Source organism: Ambystoma mexicanum, chromosome 9 (genome assembly GCF_040938575.1).
Source record: "Ambystoma mexicanum isolate Mex_15411 chromosome 9, UKY_AmexF1_1, whole genome shotgun sequence".
NCBI lineage: Eukaryota > Metazoa > Chordata > Amphibia > Caudata > Ambystomatidae > Ambystoma > Ambystoma mexicanum.
In genome coordinates this window covers 673,094,483-673,112,427 of record NC_090931.1, presented here as the reverse complement: position 1 = coordinate 673,112,427, position 17,945 = coordinate 673,094,483, and the positions used below count along the sequence as shown (strand labels likewise).

Here is a 17,945-nt window from a genome sequence, read left to right as displayed (position 1 = left end):
TGCACATTCGGAGCGTTGGATACCTCTGTGTGCTCTGGATTCAGGCGTCCGTCCGTGTGCTCTGGAATTAGGTGTTCAGGAAAAACCCCACAGAACGTTGGGGGTACGAGAGCAAGGCTCCGCTTCCTTGTTTGTTCATGAGAGATCCCATGGGACTTTGGGGGTACGAGAGTGAGGCTCTGCTTCCTTGTTTGTTCATGGGGAATCCCATGGAACGTTGGGGGTGCCAGAACGAGGCTCCCGCTTCCGTGTTAATATATGCACGATTTTGATGAAGCTCTGCAGGCCTTGCAGAACGTTGGGGGCCTGGAAGCGAAGCTCACACTCCTGTGCGAAACATCCGCACACGGGCTGATGGATGCTTGATGGCAGGCCTCCTGGGTAGCAGCGCTGGAACTGGTGGGAGTGCCAGAGTTCAATGTATGGGCACATGGGGATTGAGCCTCCTCGTCGCTAGTGTGATGTCGGGCCCTCAGTGGTTGCGGAGGCCTGGCAGAGTGTGTGGGCCCGTCGAGGCCTGATGGCGCTGCTCAGTGCTGCAAAGATACACGACCATTTGTTGAGGTGCATAAACCCGAACTGGGCACACGCCAGTTCCGGTGCTACCTTTATTTTCTTTGCCCCCGCCCCTGACACGTGACTGGGATCCTTCCGGCAAGTGACACCACAGAGGGGTGGAGGGCCCAGTCTCTCTTTTTGTTTTCGAATAACTAGTCATCACCCAGCGCCAAGCATGTGTGATGACTGGTTACTCGAAACAAAAGGAGAGCTGGGCAGTCCCCCGCCCTCCCCCTGTTTCAAGTACAGACATCAGGCAGCCCGCACTGCACGGTTACGCCTGCTACTCGCAGCTGTCAGTACTACGGTTTAGAACATAAGTGGTGACACCTGCAGGCAGCTTGTGTAACGGTGCAGCCTCTACACGGGCTGCCTGAGGTTTCGGCTGGCTGGGGCTAGTCGGGGGTGGGCCCCGGAGTCCTTTCTGGAGACTGCCGGGCCCGGCCCACTGAAAGCTGGTTCTTTCGGAGACCACAAGTCCTTGCCCTGCTGTCTAGTTACTCCCTTGGTTGTACCTTTAACTCAGTGATGAACATAAAATGAAATAAAACATCGTACACTATTACCCAATAGTATTAAAAACACGCCAGTTACCTCTAAATGTAACAAGATTTTCAATGGGGAAAGAATGTTGCCATGATCTACAAATAGGTCCTGAACTACATGCCAAAAAAGTGTGCGACAACCTACGTGTGCAAAGTGTCCACCCTTCTTGGAGCATCCTTCCTCCCTAGAGTTGCACCACTGGTCTCTCTGTATGGTCCCCATGAATTAGACTACTACGCAGAGCTCCATTCTCAGACTCGCCGAGTCTTACACACACACACTTCACCACCTCGCCCAGTTCTTACTTATGTAGACAATTATTCAGTGTTCAGATTAATTCTACAGCATACAGAGAGCCCTTCGCCCAGTGCCCAAGTCATTTGTCAACGGAAACGCACCTCAGCACTCTGAAGCCCTCCCTTTCTCTACTGTCCAGCGTGGCCATGTACTGATTGCATAACGAGGCGCTCAGCCCTGCTCTGCTCTGGCTGTTGTAACATCTGTTCAGTGCTCGCAGACGACGGACAATAGATGTTTCTCCGCCGCTCACGCGACAGACGTGAAACAACGTCGTTGTTAAGGGCGGTTACTCTTATGCCTTCTAGTCGCTACCATCGCCGTGCAGCCGCTTCCGGGTTGCAGTGTGTAAGGTGAGGGCCAATGCGCCGTGGCTTCTGTGAAGCGCGCACGCGCGACTGTCATTGGCTCCATGGTGGAAGCTGACAGAGCTAGGAGGCTGCAGATTCCTGCTCTGTGCATCTTTGCCCCTGCGATCCTCGCGCCAGGTGAGGATTGTGTTACTCAGAAGAATGTAGTCTTGTTACCCAATGGGGTCTTTTACTCAGGAAAGGGCAGCATTGATATGCGGGTAATTATTCTCAACTGGGATCTATTGTTGCCGCGATTGTCAATTACGAAGGGCTACTACTGCAGCCTAGGCAGGGGCTTGTGTATTTTATTAGCTATCGCTATGGCTGTTTATTCTAGTTGACATTATACTTGCAATTAGTTTATCGGTGTTCTGAGTTAACGAACGAATGTAAGTATAGCCATTTGCTAAACATTATTGTTATTTGTGCTCGTATTGCACCCATACGGGAAGCGCCAATAAATGGAATTACAGTCTGTGAATTACTACTTCTATGTCTATACACTGTTATTTTTTGCAAAGGGCGTTTTTTTAACATTATAAATAATATATATATGCCATTTTACAGACGTATTCAATAGTTGTTACGTGGATAGGTACCGTATCACTCTGGTGTGCAGTCCTAGAACTGTGTATTATTACTGGAAAGGAATGCATTATTGTTCAAAATAGGTGTTTCGTTACTTGGGGTGTACTATATGTGAGTTTTGCTCAAACGTGTATATGGTATTACGGAATCCACAACAATGTAGTTGATTAGTAAACGTTCTAAGGGCTGCATTTGAGGCATGTCTGTGTGTTATGACTGATAGGGCGGTGTGACTCATCTCTCACTTATTTGTAGTTATTGTTGTTTGTTATTATTAGGATTGCATTGTATATTGTTCCCTAAAGATTGTTGTGTTATGTTACAGGGTCTTATTTAATGCAGGTTCCATGGTCTGCGTGCACTTTAGATACCACTGCTGTTAAAGGGGGCGGCTGGAGGAGAACAGGTTATTTGTGTATTTAAAAAAAAATGTAAATCTCTCAATGTGACCCGCTAGTGGTTTGAGGTCCAGAAGGCTAGACCTCCCTGGGGAAGGTGGAGAGAGGTTGCACAGGTTCTTTGGAGGCTATTACTTCCTTGCTGCTGCTGCTGCTATATCCTATTTGTTCCTCTGTTCAACATAAAGGAATATGACGTGTTATGTATACCTTTCCCTGCATGCATGGAATGTTGTGTGTCCCTTTCTTTCCTGCATTTGTCCTTAACGGTCATCTCTACCTGGAAATTGATCTGCATGTGATTACAAGCATCCTCAGAGGCTTCTCTAATTCAGGATTTAATTTTAAAGCTTGTGTTCCAGCGGTCTGGAAAATGGTTTTTGACTGGTAGGGTTGGTGCTGTCATGTTTGTGTGGGACGTCTGTAAACTTGTTAATTGTTGTTTGTAGTTGACTTTCAAGATACAATGCGGTGCCGGTATGGAGCGAATGAGACCCCTAGTGCGAGTTTAGTTGCTTGAAATTGGCCGTAGGTTGGCTCCTTGCTCATATGGCCAGCTGACTGCTATATATCTGTTGTTAGTCTTTTTAAAAGCCTGCCCTTAAGTTCTTTCTGGAATACAAGTTTGTCATTTTAATGTGTGGGTTCCTTTAGGAGTAGCTGGAGGCTCACAACTGCAAATGAGCTGCTTGCTTGACTGACTTGTTTTGTATTGTGGCAGCCCTCAGGAAGGCACAGCAGTTTCTAGCCAACTTCGTGCCCAGGGCGAAACATCAGAATGCGCCGCCCCCGACTGGCACACGTCACTCACAAACTGCACCTCTGTGTGATGTGAGACAACCCCTCCTCAATATGAATAAATAATTGAACCTGGTTTCATTACGTCGTAATTCAAGTACTTTACAGAAGAATTCTTATGGGAAAACACAGCCGTTGCTGCCCAAGTAAATGGTTTTTTGTCACCTGCTCCTAGGGAAGGGCTTGCCTGAATGCAGTTGCAAACTGTCTGTACTGGCAGACTGCGTTGTGACCAGCCTACCAGTGTTTGAGGGCCCACTGGCCCTGTGTTGCAGGTGTTCTGTTCGTACCACCTCACTTGTATTATTTCGCAAGGGGCAATACTAGACAAACCATATGAATTATTTTCTGATAGAAAGTTAGCATTCCAAGATGGACAGTCTGGTATACTCTTATTGTACTCTTTCACAATACCTGAGAGTGGGAAAGGCGACAAATAGCACCAATGAGGATTCCTGTATGCTTTGGATTAAATCTGAGCATTTCAGGACTGTAACAGTGATCAGAGATCTCTACATTTGATAAACAAGTCTGTAATTAAAGGATTGTATGTGTGAATCTCTAAATTCATAACCGATGCTTGACTTGGTGCTCACATAACGGTTCACAATACTTACCCTAACATTAAAAGGTTTGTAACCATGAACCATACATGCTCGTTTGGACATCTTTTGGATGCGAGTATGAAATGGATGCAGCATCAGCCACTCAAATGGGTACAATGGCTCTTTTGCTTCTTGTTTCTTAGGAATTTGAGAAGAGGAAGTGCTGGGTCTCAGTGTGAGCATGCCCAACCCCAATACAGAAACATCTTTAGGGAATTATATCTACAGACAGGACAGAATACCGTACAAGAGAGACCCAATAAACAATGCACTGAAAGGCTACACATAATGGATTTTACCTCTTACAAACTTTAGCCTGACCAGTGATAAGCTGATGAAGCGTTTTTAAACAAAACTGGCTTCTAATGCATGGTAAAGGGTCCACAGTTCCTCAGCCACTACCTCCTCACTATTATGCAGGCCTCGGGGGTTATTTTTGCAAAAAAGAGGAGGCCCATGCTCGATTTAACAAAGCTGACATTAGCATCTCTTAGTGCTGGCCTGCAGCTAGTGAAAATCATGGTGTGGCAGTGTAGAAAGGGTGTTTGGCCTAGTGGATGTACAATTTGAGGTAACGTCTTTGATTGCTTAAGTGTGGACACAGTATGGCGTGCTCGTCAGCCAGAGGCACAAAACATTCCAGTTTGCTATAGTATGGACATTGGACACATCAGACAAAAACAGGTTTATGTGCTGTTACATACATGAGCACCACATAGAGGCCATTTACCAACAGGGTGGTGACTTGTGCAGCGCACAAATCATTGCTGCCAACATATCACTGTATTGATTTGCCATCGACTACTGTCTGCATGGTGACACATAATGAACTCTCCTTTCCTAATCAAGGTTCCAAGTCACATTGAGGTGCCATCTGATGTGCTAGGCAGTGGTCGGCTTGTTTAGAAAATTAAAAGACCTTTTGATGCTACGCTAATGCATTTAGTCTATGTCCCAAAGCAGCCACTAGAATACTTAAGCAAGAAAATGACCTAAAGTAATATACAAAAAAAACCTTTGATGTGTCAAATAAAGACATGAAAATAAAGAAAATAGTTTAAAACTTTTTCTGTGTGGCACGTTAATTCTCTTTGAAGAATGCATATGTTTGGTCAGCTAACTGATACTTGTGCTGGCCTGCTGAATAAAAATGCCCCATGTTCAGTTCTTAACACTCAAATATTAAGCATACTGTGTAAAAACAATGGATTGTTAAGTGAGCCATCACTTAGAAATTGCCCCATTTGAAAGGCTGTCGGCACAAAGAATGAGGGGCAAGGGGTGTGTGACTCCAGAGCATCTTAAATGCTGTGTTGGGAATATGCATTCCTTTGTTTGCATAGTCCGAACGCATCACAGTCATCCACAAGTCGAAGGAAAACAGCCAGCCGCTCATTGGAGAGGAAGGCTCAATGGCACACCAGGCTGCTTAATCTGTTGTCCTGCAAGCTCAGAAGCTGCTTTCTGACTGGGCCCCTTACTGCGCCTTCCTCCTGAGCTATTTAGCTCTGTGCCCCGGGCCGGCGCCGCTCTGCCCAGGCCAAGAAACTGGGCTGCTGGAAGGCATTATTGCTGATCTTCACTTTGTTTTAGGTTCATACAAAGTAGTGGTAACAGAAAACCTAGATTTGATTGGTTTATTTTCATCTTTTTATCATATGCAATTAATATCTTCTGGGTCTGATTAAGTGTTTGGCGTCCTAGGGCTCTTCATTTGCTAAGAAATTGTACTGATTCGTTTTTGCATGTATTGTCCTGCAAGTGTAGAATTTTGGAAGGTTTTCGGGTTACCTTAGGAGACTAAGGGCCTCATTACAAGTTTGGCGGTATACAGTAAAAGTGACGGTAACAGAATTACCAATGATTCTGGAGGATCACCTCTAGAAAGCTGTGTGCTCACAATCTGCTCAACTGAGCTTCACATGTATATTACAACCTATTCATATTTCACATTTTCATTAAAGTATCAATAAACAACTATAGTGGAAAAGTGCACAATGTGTAATCATCCCAAGCGAGCAAGGCAGTGCAGCCTATGCATTTCAGACATTGTCTGCCTTCAAGGCAAAAACCTCTATAACAACATAAAGAAGTTACAGATCAGTAAACAAAGCATAAAGAAAAAAGAAGTCTTTTATAAACGATGTAAATCTCCTATGTAGATATCGTCCGTTCTATACCTGTCTATCAACTGCCGCCAAATGCTTTGTGAAAAAATATATATGTAAAAAACTGTTACACGAATCATAAAACCATGTACTGTCTGAAACTAATTATTGTTTAGTAATACGCAAGGAGTCACTTGTGCACCTTCCGTTTAACTCAAGAAAAATGTGTAGAAGACTAGCTCTCCTGAAAAGCAAACATAAAGATGATAAATACCCATCCTTCTCAATCCCTACAAGAAAAGGGAGTCTCCTGCTCTGATAGTTCGTGACCTACTGCAGCATGAACTGTCCTGATCCCAGGGAACGGTAGAGACGCAAGTATATACCGATCCCGACCTACCCTGTTATAAAACACTGTCAATGCAGCAAATGCAGTGAACGAGCTGTGACATCATCAGCATGACATCATACACAGCGTCATTATTCTAAGACTGTATGTTTACACTGACGCTTCTAGGTGATATTTAAAGATGCATTATCTTACAAATTCATGGGACATGTAATATGGAATTAGAATAAATAATCTTATTGTTAATGAAACCTCAAGATGTCGATTTCCCAACAGTCACATCTCAACACTGAACATAACTGCAAAAAATCGATTAGAAATCGGTATTCATCCTACATCAATGTCTCCAATACTATTCCTATGCAAGTAGCCTCCTACGTAAACACCAAAAAAGTTTCAGGTTACAGAGATCCCAGATAAATACAAGAAATTCCAGCTTGCGCCAAACCTCTAGGGTCAAACAAGGTATACAAACCTATCATGATCAATAGTAACTAGTCCAGGATAACAATTACATTCATGACACTGGTACCTCTCCTAAGTAGCATGAGAAATTGATTTCTTCATTAATACCATTTGGAACTACAGATCACAATCTTCGTCCAAAAGGTTTCCCTCTGGTCTAAGTTTTCATAACCATTTCCACTACTTGAGATCGAATCTGAGAGATGTCATGCTTTTCTCCATCCAGTGATGTGCCACTGCCGAATTGAGATTCTTGGTGCGGATGCATGAGCAATGCTCATTCCATCAAAGCCTACATTGTCTTGCCGGTTGCCCGACATAATGTACTCATAAGGACACCTTATTGTATACACATTATTATGGGAGTAACAAGTAGCAAATGTACGTATCTTTATTTTTTCACCTGTTCCTGGATGATATATAATGTCCCCTTTGGTGACGATGCCGCAGTTAGAACAGTGCATGCAAGGGGAATGTGTCGATCCTTTTGGGCTGAACTCGTTTATCCCTTGGTCTCGTTTTTACCAGTTGGTCTCTAAGATTTATTTATTTTTACATTTATTAAGCGCACTAAACCCGAGGGCATGCGTCTCTACGCAAGCACAGGAGGTTCTCTAAATAAGTGTTCCACTCGTGTGTCACATCTCAAAAATCACTCATACGCAGACACCCCAGCCAATCTGCAATAACAGGCTACTATATCACAACTACCCCACAACTAGCCCGGATTATAACTATGTACAAAAGAAGCAAGGCCACATAGTGCACCGCGCAATCACAAGGCAAAAGATACAAGACTCAACACCATCCAAACCACAAGAGATCCTACAGGTGGGCTACAGCCCCTGTAACCCAAAGAAAAAGAAAATCCAAGCCCTGCGACCAGCTAGGGCCACAAGATGCCCCGACACAGAACAGGATGCAGCCAAAGAAACATGGAACAAGGAACAATCCTGATGCAGCCGCTCCCTTTTCCAGTAGAAACTGCCACAAATACAGAACATACCCCTACAAACACCACGACCAACAGAACAAACTTCATGAGAAGAGAAAAATCCCTATATCTAATACCGTACCTCGCAACTGGCTCCACACTGCAATACCCCAATGCCACGGGCAGTACTAGGCAGACAGAAAACCTATTGGAATGTCACTGGAAGAGAAGTTCTGATATCCCTTTATCACCAAAATACAAGGGCAGCGTCAATAACTACATCAGAACATAGAAGATGAAGTAGAAGACTTCTCAAACAGAGCTATCAATCTAACAGAACGATTCAACGATGAAGCAAAGCACACAAAGCTCCAATCCATTTGTGTAAGCAAAACAGAAGCAACCCAACGGAACTACTGCGAGACAAAACAGACAAAAAATAAACATAACACAGTCGAAAAGATCCATTGTAACTTGTAACCTTATCGACGCAAGATCAATGTCCAAACATGCCACAGAGATTTTTGACCTCCTGTGCGACAGGGGTATTGACATCCTATTCATAACCAAACCGTGGCTAGACGAAAACTACAAAATCACACTCCACAACTGCCTCCCTGACAACTTCAGTGCTCACAGGCAAAAAGAAAAAAACAAAAGAGGAGGAGGACTGGCAGTAGCTTAAAAGAACACCAGAAAATTAAAACGGATGAACCACTAAGCACCGAAAACGACCTTGCAGATCACTTCAAGAACAAAATCAGCACCATCCACCGAATCGTACAAAGCAGACCAATCTACCACAATACGCAACCGACCTTGCCAGCCGAGGATCGTCGGAACAAACTACTAAACTTTCCCCAAATATCAGCAGAGGCATCCGTTAAGCTGGTAAGAAACAGCAACAAAGCCGGCTCCCCCATGGATCCCTGCCCCCACACATGCACAAATCAATCCTCACGCAAGGAGCACCCATGGAACACTACAGAAACCTTTTTAACCAATCACTATTAACGGGGAAAGTTCCGCAATCATTAAAATAGGCATACATCAAGCTGCTCCTCAAAGACACAGCAGGCAGCATGGAAGACCTCAACAACTACAGACCATCTGAAACATCCCCTATCCATCGAAACTGCTCGAAACCTCGTCTATAGAACAATACAAAATTACATAGAAGAACACCTTCTGCTGGACCAGGCACAAGTAGGCATCAGACTGATGAGAGGAACAGAAACGGCACTGCTCTCAATCTGGGCCGACTTGAATGCTAATGCAGACACCGACACAAGTGCATGTCATAAACTGTGGTTGCTGCCGTACTGGCAGATACGTCGCAGGCTACGTTGCTAGGCTCTGCCACATATTTCCTTTTATTCTATGCGACGGTCTAGTTTTTCCTTTTGTGGCCGCTGGGAGGTATTTAACTCCCTTCATCCCAGCGGTTATTGCGTTGCAACCCGTTGGCGTGTGTTCTTTCTCCTTTGCGCTAAACGCTAGTTTTCGCTGTCTCAGAAGCTCTTTTCTCTCCTGGTTCTACCCTATCAGGCTTCCACCTCTGCTTACCTCCGCCTCCTTTTGTATTTACTCTCGCCCCTTTTTTTGGGGGTTTTCGCTTCACCGGTCCTCCGCTTGCCAGCGGCCCGGTATTGCTTTCTCCCCGCATTCTCTTACCTCTTTTCACTTTCTGTTTACTTCCGGACTGTCTCTATCTTCCGTTCCTTTGGACAGCTCGCAGCTTGACTCGACACTCTGTGTTCTTCCTGGGTGCCCGTACTCTGCTGGCACTCTTCCTAAGAGGTACAGCTTTCATACCTTACCTCACAGATTCACTTTGAGCTCCCGAACTCTGCAGAGATCTATCCCGGGTTATTCCAGCAACCCCTGGAGCATCAGTTACCTTGGAACTCCACCTTTACTACAACGACAAAGGGTTTTTTCTGCCTTCGGGCTTTTTCCCTTTGGCCTTGGTCTCTCTCGGGAAAGGAGTCACAGGACTGCTGTATAACAGGCATTCACTGTGGCTTCCTCTCGCGGCAGGCAATTCGCAACAAGAAAAGAAGGATTACCTGACTCAGCGCCACCTACTATACAGAGATACCGAAGACAGTAGTTCAGGTGAGGAGAAAGAGGAGGGGAGAGGGGGGGAAGGACGAGGACGAATTGGACATTGCAGCTGTAATACTTCTGGATCTCTCAGCAGCATTTGATACAGTCAACCATGACATCCTCATCTGGAGATTGGAAGTAATAGGAATCGCTGACCTAGCCATACGCTGGGTTAAATCTTTCCTAACAGATAGAACAGACACCGTCTGGATCAAACCCTTCAAATCCACCCCAAGGGAATCCACCTGTGGAGTACAACAAGGATCCCCCATATCTCTGCAGCTGTTCGACATATACCTGGCTCCACTAATCAAGCTCATTAAAAGACATGACCCCACATGCTACATGTACACTGATGACATACAGATCATCTACAAAGTACAAAACACATGCGAAGAAAACACAAACCTGCAAGAATTCCTACAAGAACTCTATGGCTGGATGAACAAAAAACAACCTCAAACTCAACCCTTGCAAAACAGAAATAAGGGTTATATCCAAAAACAGCTGCTACATCCCATGGCCAACCGTACTAGGAGCAGCACCAACACCATCAACAACAGTAAAGAACCTTGGAGTCCTGATGGACAACAAACTAACACTTGAGCCACAAGTACATTATATAATCAAGAAATGCTTCTTCCTCCTGGACACAGTAAAAAGGAATCTACAGTTCCTAACCTAAACCCACAAAACACTCACCATCATCGCACTCATCATGTCCAGAGTAGACTACGCCAACAGCCTATACCTAGGAATGCCAGAACAGCTATTAAAGAAACTTCAGCGTATCCAAAACACAGTGGCCAGACTCCTGCTCAAACTACCACGAAGAGAACACATTAGCCCAGCACTGAAAATACTACACTGGCTACCGATAAAACAGCAAATAAAGTTCAAAACAATGTGCATAATGCACAGAGCATCCACGGCCAAGGAGCAGACTTCCTAAAGAAGAAAATAACCATCTACCATCCAGTAAGACCACTCGGATCAAGCTACGACATTCACCTGGAACCAAAACCATACAATCAAAGAACATTCGGAGGAGCATCTTTCTCATACCTGGCTCCTAAAACATGGAATTCCCTACCAAAAAACATATGCAATACAAGGGATCATCTGGAATTCAGAAAACAAATAAAAGCTGGGCTCTTCACCCCTGAATCAGAAGGGAACAAGTAGGAATCATACATTATGGCAGAAACAGGAACCCCACGGAGGGACCTACAATTATTCATTGCCTAACCATCCCCAACTGGTGGGCGTATGAGGTCATTTTGGGCCTCTCATGCGCACATGCCCAACATTTACAGAGGAATACCACAGTAGGCAGGGACCCCCCACTAGAAGTCGCAGAGACCCATAACCTTCCTAACCATCTCTAACCCTAGGGCAGGGAGGAACACACCTCCATGACCCATGTCCACATACTACTAGCCTTCTACAGAAGATAATTACCACACCGCACCGTACCTGCCGACTGGGATGCCAACCATAGAAACCAAAGCCAAGAGGTAAGAAAAACTCCCTGCCAACCCAATACTAAAACCTATTTTCTTTTGCAAACTCTTCTACTACAGAAACTTAGATGACCCACATCTTTGCACAGCAAACCGCATGTACTTCACCACATTGCAACAACATACAAACACATAACCATGCACAACAGCACATGGGAATCGTTCAGACTCGAAAATCACACCTAAATTCAGTAAACATTGCCAACCGAACTGAAGCTGCTAACAGAACATCATATCTCACTTTCCTATTCCCACTGCACCCTACTAACCGCTCCCACAGCATCCCTGTTTCACACTGTCCTATTTCAGATCCGCCAGAGGACCACTCCGTTGGTTATAGTGCTGCACAGTACAAGTAATCTTTAACACTAACAGGTGAGTGTTCTCCAATGTGTCTGAATAACCAACTTGGTCTTCCTACTATGCACTGAATATTTCAAGACATATACCAAAGCAGGTGCAGATTTCTCTGGGTGGGCAAAAAAAATGTTTATCTTGGTGGATACCAGCTCATTTCTCTCTTGATGCACTGATCTCCTTGGCTTTCTACCCACGGGCAAGAATCATTTCCACCATGATTCCTGCTTGATGTTCAAACCCATGTGTATCACTCACTATCCTCCTGACTCTTAGCAGTTGAATATAAGGCAGGTTTTTGATCAGACTAGGCTGATAAACTCAAACGATGCAGCAAGTTATTTCTGTCAGTTTCCTTCTGGTAGATATTCGTGATCTACTGATTATTAACCACCAAAATCTTAACGTCCAGGAAGTGAATTACACTTTCAGACACCTCCGCTGTAAACTGTATGTGGGAATCAATTGTGTTCAGATATGTCATGAACCCATAGAGATTTTCTAATACCTTTCCATGATCCAAAGATGTCCCCTAAAAAACATACCCCAAACTTTAGGTAGTTCTGCCATACCGGATGTTCCAGAATGTGATCACATTCGAACTTGTGCATGAAACAGCTGGTGTAGGAAGGTGCCCTAGTGGCACACATTGATGTTCCTGTGAAATAATGTTATTTATACTGAAAATATGCATTTTCTGAAATGAATTGAAGTAAAATTAGAATGAATTCTTTTGAGGCCCCAATGTGTCCTTCCTTCAACAGAAACTACTCTACCGCTTCAATACCTAGATGGTGCGGAATGGAAGTATATAAGAGTTTTACATCTATTGGGAACATAATGTAATCGGAGTATGAAGTCTCCCTCAAAAGCTGTAAAAAATGAGTAGTGTCACAGATATGTGTTTGGCATTTGAATCAGTGGCTGTAAAAAGGAATCTCTGTACTTCCCTAGTGGCTGAAGTATGCCCTCTATTGCTGCCACAATATTCCTACCAGGTGCTTCTGTCAGATGCTTCTGAATCTTGGGCAATGTAGAAAAACGTGGAATTTTAGGATGGGTTGTCTATAAGTATCTTCTCGTGTTACAGTTAATCCAACCCTGTTCTTCTACCATGTTAAGAATCTCACTTAAATTTGCCATTATTGATTGTGTAAGATTATTCTCCAACTTCACATATAATGTGTTATCACTTAGCTGTCTTTTTCATTCCTCATAAGTATTCATTAGAACCAAAGCTCCTCCCTTGTCTGCTAGTTGAATAGTAAGCGTTTTATAAATTCTACACAGATGCAAACCCATGAGGTTTAGGTCAGAACTACCGCCTCTTTTATGATTCCACTGAATCAGGATTTGGTGTTAATTCAGCAAGTGGAATTACCGCCAACATTGGGCGGAATTGGCATCAGCACTAATTCTGCTTATGGAATTAGCACCAATTATGCCGGCGGTGACAGTAATTCCGTAGAAGTTGAGCGGAATTACCACCCAAAACACACTTGCACAGTAGTTTCGCCAGACGGGATTAGTGTTACCCCAACAGTGTGTGGGCTTCTGACAACTTGTAATACAGCAGTAATTCTGCTGCACAACAGTGGTTACAGTAATTCAGATGGGGTGGAGTAATTCAGCAGGGTTGGAATTACCGCTGAACTTCTAATGAGGCCCTAAGTATGACCCTAGTGCTGGCAGCATTGGCAGCATAGGTTGTGTAGCTGGGACATGTTTCAAATGGCTTTTATGTGTTGTGTGAAATACAGCATAATGTGCCTAAAGGATCTTAGATGAAGGAAGACCTTCCTTGCCAGTGATTTCATTTAGGCTCAAGTGTAAGTAAGCAGCCATGTCCGACTAGCAGAGATTTGTAGTGCTCCTTGCTCTGATGGGACAGAGTTTGTCTTTGGTTTTGCTTTGGAAATCATGGCACTGTGTTCCTAGTTATCCAAGAGTCCACTTGGATAAGAGAACTGGTACTTGCCCAGTTCCCAGATTGTGTAGAGTTTGAAGACAATTTGTCCCTTCTCAGCAGTGCACGAGGCACTGTTTGTTCTCTGATGCATCTCATGAGCAGTGCCACACAAATGTTGAACAGTAGGGGCGACAGTTTAAATAAGTGATGCTGTGCAGGGTAATTTTAAAAGGTGGTCTCTGCTCAGTCAGTGAGTGAGGATGCCTCTTTTTAGGTCCCTTCCATGAGCTTTACAATGAGGATGCTTTGATTATTTGTGTGGAACACGGCAGTTATGTTGAGTGAGATGAGGTAGCTTGTGTGAAAACAAAGACCTAGTCTCTGTACACAGGTTTAAGGAGAGAAGACTGCACCTTTTTGTATTATGATTCTTCTGGGTAAGTTCTGTTGAAGATTACAGGTAAATATAAGGCACAGACACTGCTCACTAACTAAGTTTAACTAACGCACTCTGAATATTCACTCATTTACCCACTCAAGGCATTCAACATGACCTAATACTAGCATGTTATGCATCAACATCACTCAGTCCTTCATGCATACAACATGTAAGTGGGAATGGGACAGCATGGCACATCTGAGTCTGCACTGGCCTGCTGGAGGATCTAGATTGATAATGGGGCCAATACTGTTCGTCTGACTGGCCTGAAACCTTACCTGGGCTTGATGTAGCATGCTGTTGGTTTCAATGTTGATGGTATATAAACCTTATAGATCAATGCCTCAGTGGCAAGTTATGGAACGATGCCTGGCAGAGCCCATCAATTAAAAAGATGCACCTGTGTCAAGGGCTGTTGGGGGCTTAAAGTGGACACTCGGACCCATTGCGCAGCCTCTAGTGATGAAGATTGCATAAGAGGAGTCTGGGGTGCTTCACAGTTGAGATGGCACTTGCAAGACCTTCTTTAATAATTGGAAGTCTTATATTGCTGTTTATGTGACAAATGTATTTATACATACTATTCCTTCCCAAAAAATAACTTTGGTCTGTGGCATAAGGGGTTCCAGCAGAAAGGACCGAATCATGTATCGGTTGCCAAAATCCTGTCGGCATGTGATGGAGTATTTGGCCCAAAGAGAATAGAACATGCATATTGGTTTCCACATTACTACCTTGCATTTCTATTTAAGGTTTTCCAACCATAAATTCCTCTCCTGAGACTCACAGCTCTAGGTTATAAAATATGCCAAAATACGAAGGGTGCGTGAAATGTAACAATCGGATGTGGCGGGTTGGTAAAACGTTCCCTTTTCTGAGGGGGAGAGGCGCAAGGGGCTGGGTTGTTCTGGCTGCTACTCCAAGGTGTGGTATCATTTCACCAGGTCTTCAAACAAGTCTACCAAGTAAAAACCCAGTTTAGCATAGCTCAAACGGAGCACATGTCAAGCCAGGAAGCATTCAGTTACAAACCTCCACAGTCTGAAGATTTAACAGTTCCCGAACTCGCAAGCTTGATAGAGAGGGAGCATAGTGACTAGACCGAGACACCTGAGGAGACCGTGTGCTAGTCACTAGAGGATGGTACTGCTTCAAAAGCGAATCTAAGATGGCGCTGACATTGTGCAGTGTCTTTAAAGCCACAGAGCCAACAGGTGAGCTAAATCCTGCAATTGACCAATGCAGTGATGCTCATTAATACAAATGTATAGAAAATGGAATATCAAACTGAACGAACAGCCAAACCCAAGACCCTGAGCTAAATACCTAGCAAGCTTAGCTAATCACAATGGCCGGTACAATTAAGAAGAACATGGATGCCTTATTAGAGAGTTTGGCTGAGCCCACTAGGATCGGGGCAAGGATGTGTTCCTTGCTATTTGCTGCCTAAGGGATATGTCACCACTTGTATATGATGGCTACTTTGCTGGAGGTACTACTGGCAACTCGGACTATGATGCAAGTGCGAAGCCTGCCGAATGTCTAAGAAGGACCTTAATGCTGAGAAACAAGGTCATGGAGAGATCTAACCAAGTGAATGCAGAGAAACCCGGTTGTGGCAAGACCTAACAAAGCAAAGATTGAGAACCTGTTCATGGAGAGACCAAACCAGTGGTCGAAGTGTACGAAAAGAAGTGGAACTATGTTCCCTACTGCCTGCCCACGCTCCTCACAAACCCCATTGCCACACACCCTCCCACGCACAGTACAAACCCCCAAACACATGGCCTGCTGTTTCAGGGAACGTTCAGTGCAGTGCACATTCAACTTCTTCCAACACTTTTATTTTAAAACAAAACCATTCCGGGATGGTTTGTTTTTAAATTAAAATAGGAACAATAAAACTTAATTAATAAAAGTAGTGGCGAACCACCCCTGCCCACTGGACCAAACCAAGTGAATGCTGCGAACCAGACCATGGAGAGACCTGAACTCATAAACACCCTGAAATCTGTAAAAGCCTGTGCTGAATGTTGAGACCTATCTCTTAAAGTGACATACCAAATGTTGGCAAAAAAGAGGAGTCCTGACACACAAGGTGTAAGACAAAGCTAAATAAGTCTGTGTATCCTGATACCTGGGAAAGCAGGGAGACTAGTGGAGGGCCATGTCTTTGAATTAACGCTGCAAGAGCCTTTCTGGGGAACCCTTTTCTTTTGTGTGATAGAGTAGGACTCTACATCGTAGGAAAGGTTTGGTGTTTGTTTCTGAGCCAAACAATTTAACATTTGTGTTTCTAGATTGATAATCCTGGAGGCTAAGGGCTTGTTAAGTACAGATTTGGAACTTTCTGTTGCCCATATCTGTGAACGTTATTTGTAGTGGTCCCTGGAGGGCTAGGTCCACGTAAGATTAGCTTTAAACTGTATGCTTTTAACGACACCAGAGTAATTTTCCAAATTGTGTTGACCCATCCCTGACGCTGTTGTTACCAGGAACTTCCTTATTGTTTTTAGAGAGTTACTATAGGTGTTTGATTCAACTCTTTCTCTAACTCGATACTAAATACACCCGCTGTTAAACAATTACAAATGATGCCAGAGAAAGTTGATTTGTTTGACCACCCCAACAGTGGATACATATTAAAGATGGTTAAACCTTGTTGTCACAGAATAATTTCTTGACACAGGTTATCTTGTTTTATGCCAACACTTGTCAGGTTTCCTAGTTGAGTGATCTGAGGAAGTTGGGCAAGGAGAAATTACCATTACTTGAAAACGCCAAAGGGATAGATACACCTCCACGTGCCAACCCGATACTTCTATCAGAACAGTGGGTCCTTTTTTATATAAACTGTTTTATTAAAGCTCCAAGATGAATTAATACATTCATTACAAGAAGAGCAATAAGATGTGGTGGATCTCAAAGCACATTTTCTAAGTTAGAAATATGAACTACTCAATAACCAATGCATGCAACCTGTGGCTCCCCTGATGTTTTGGACTACAACTTCCATGACCTCTCACCATTGTGAATTCTGGCTAGGACTGATGAGAGTTGCAGTCCACCGCGTTTGCAGAGCCAAAGGTTGCAGATTCCTGCAATAGAAACCATGCACCATTCTCTTATACATCCATATTCCCAGAATGTAGATGTCATTTGTGTCTGCTGAGCAGTAAAACACAATCTCATTCGCTCTCTCGCCAGCTCTGAGTCTCTTTCTCCTATATCACAGTGGTAATAAATATTTAAAGTTTGACAGCCAAAACGTAAATGAGTCCATTATGTCACCTTCCTCATAAAACAGTGTGCATCCATATATCCATCAGATGACATCTTGATTGGTACAGGCTTCAGTAGTCTTTTTTTTAAGTCCATTTATGTGAGTTACTTATCATCTAACCCTTCTGTCTATTGAGTGATTTACACATCCTGCATATTGATATTCTGAACAAACATTGTAACCGCTAATTCTAAGCACACTCATTTGGTATTTAGCGCCTGGCTGTCCACAAAGAGACTCAATAAGCATTCATCTATTGATGGTGGTACAATACCAGCAGTAATCAACCAAAGTTTGATTTACTTTGACACAAAACTGGTGTACTA

At 43.8% G+C, this 17,945-nt stretch overlaps 1 protein-coding gene across 2 annotated transcripts in view; it reads left to right on the top strand.

Moving 5' to 3' along the window:
• Positions 1-1,634: 1,634 nt before the first annotated feature.
• The window catches only part of ICA1L (islet cell autoantigen 1 like), an 804,678-nt gene continuing 788,367 nt past the window's right edge, over positions 1,635-17,945 (top strand). The window contains exon 1 of one of the 2 annotated variants that reach the window (XM_069615516.1): positions 1,635-1,754. The gene's annotated coding sequence lies outside the window, so the exon portion shown is untranslated. The other variant, XM_069615515.1, reaches the window with a different exon arrangement.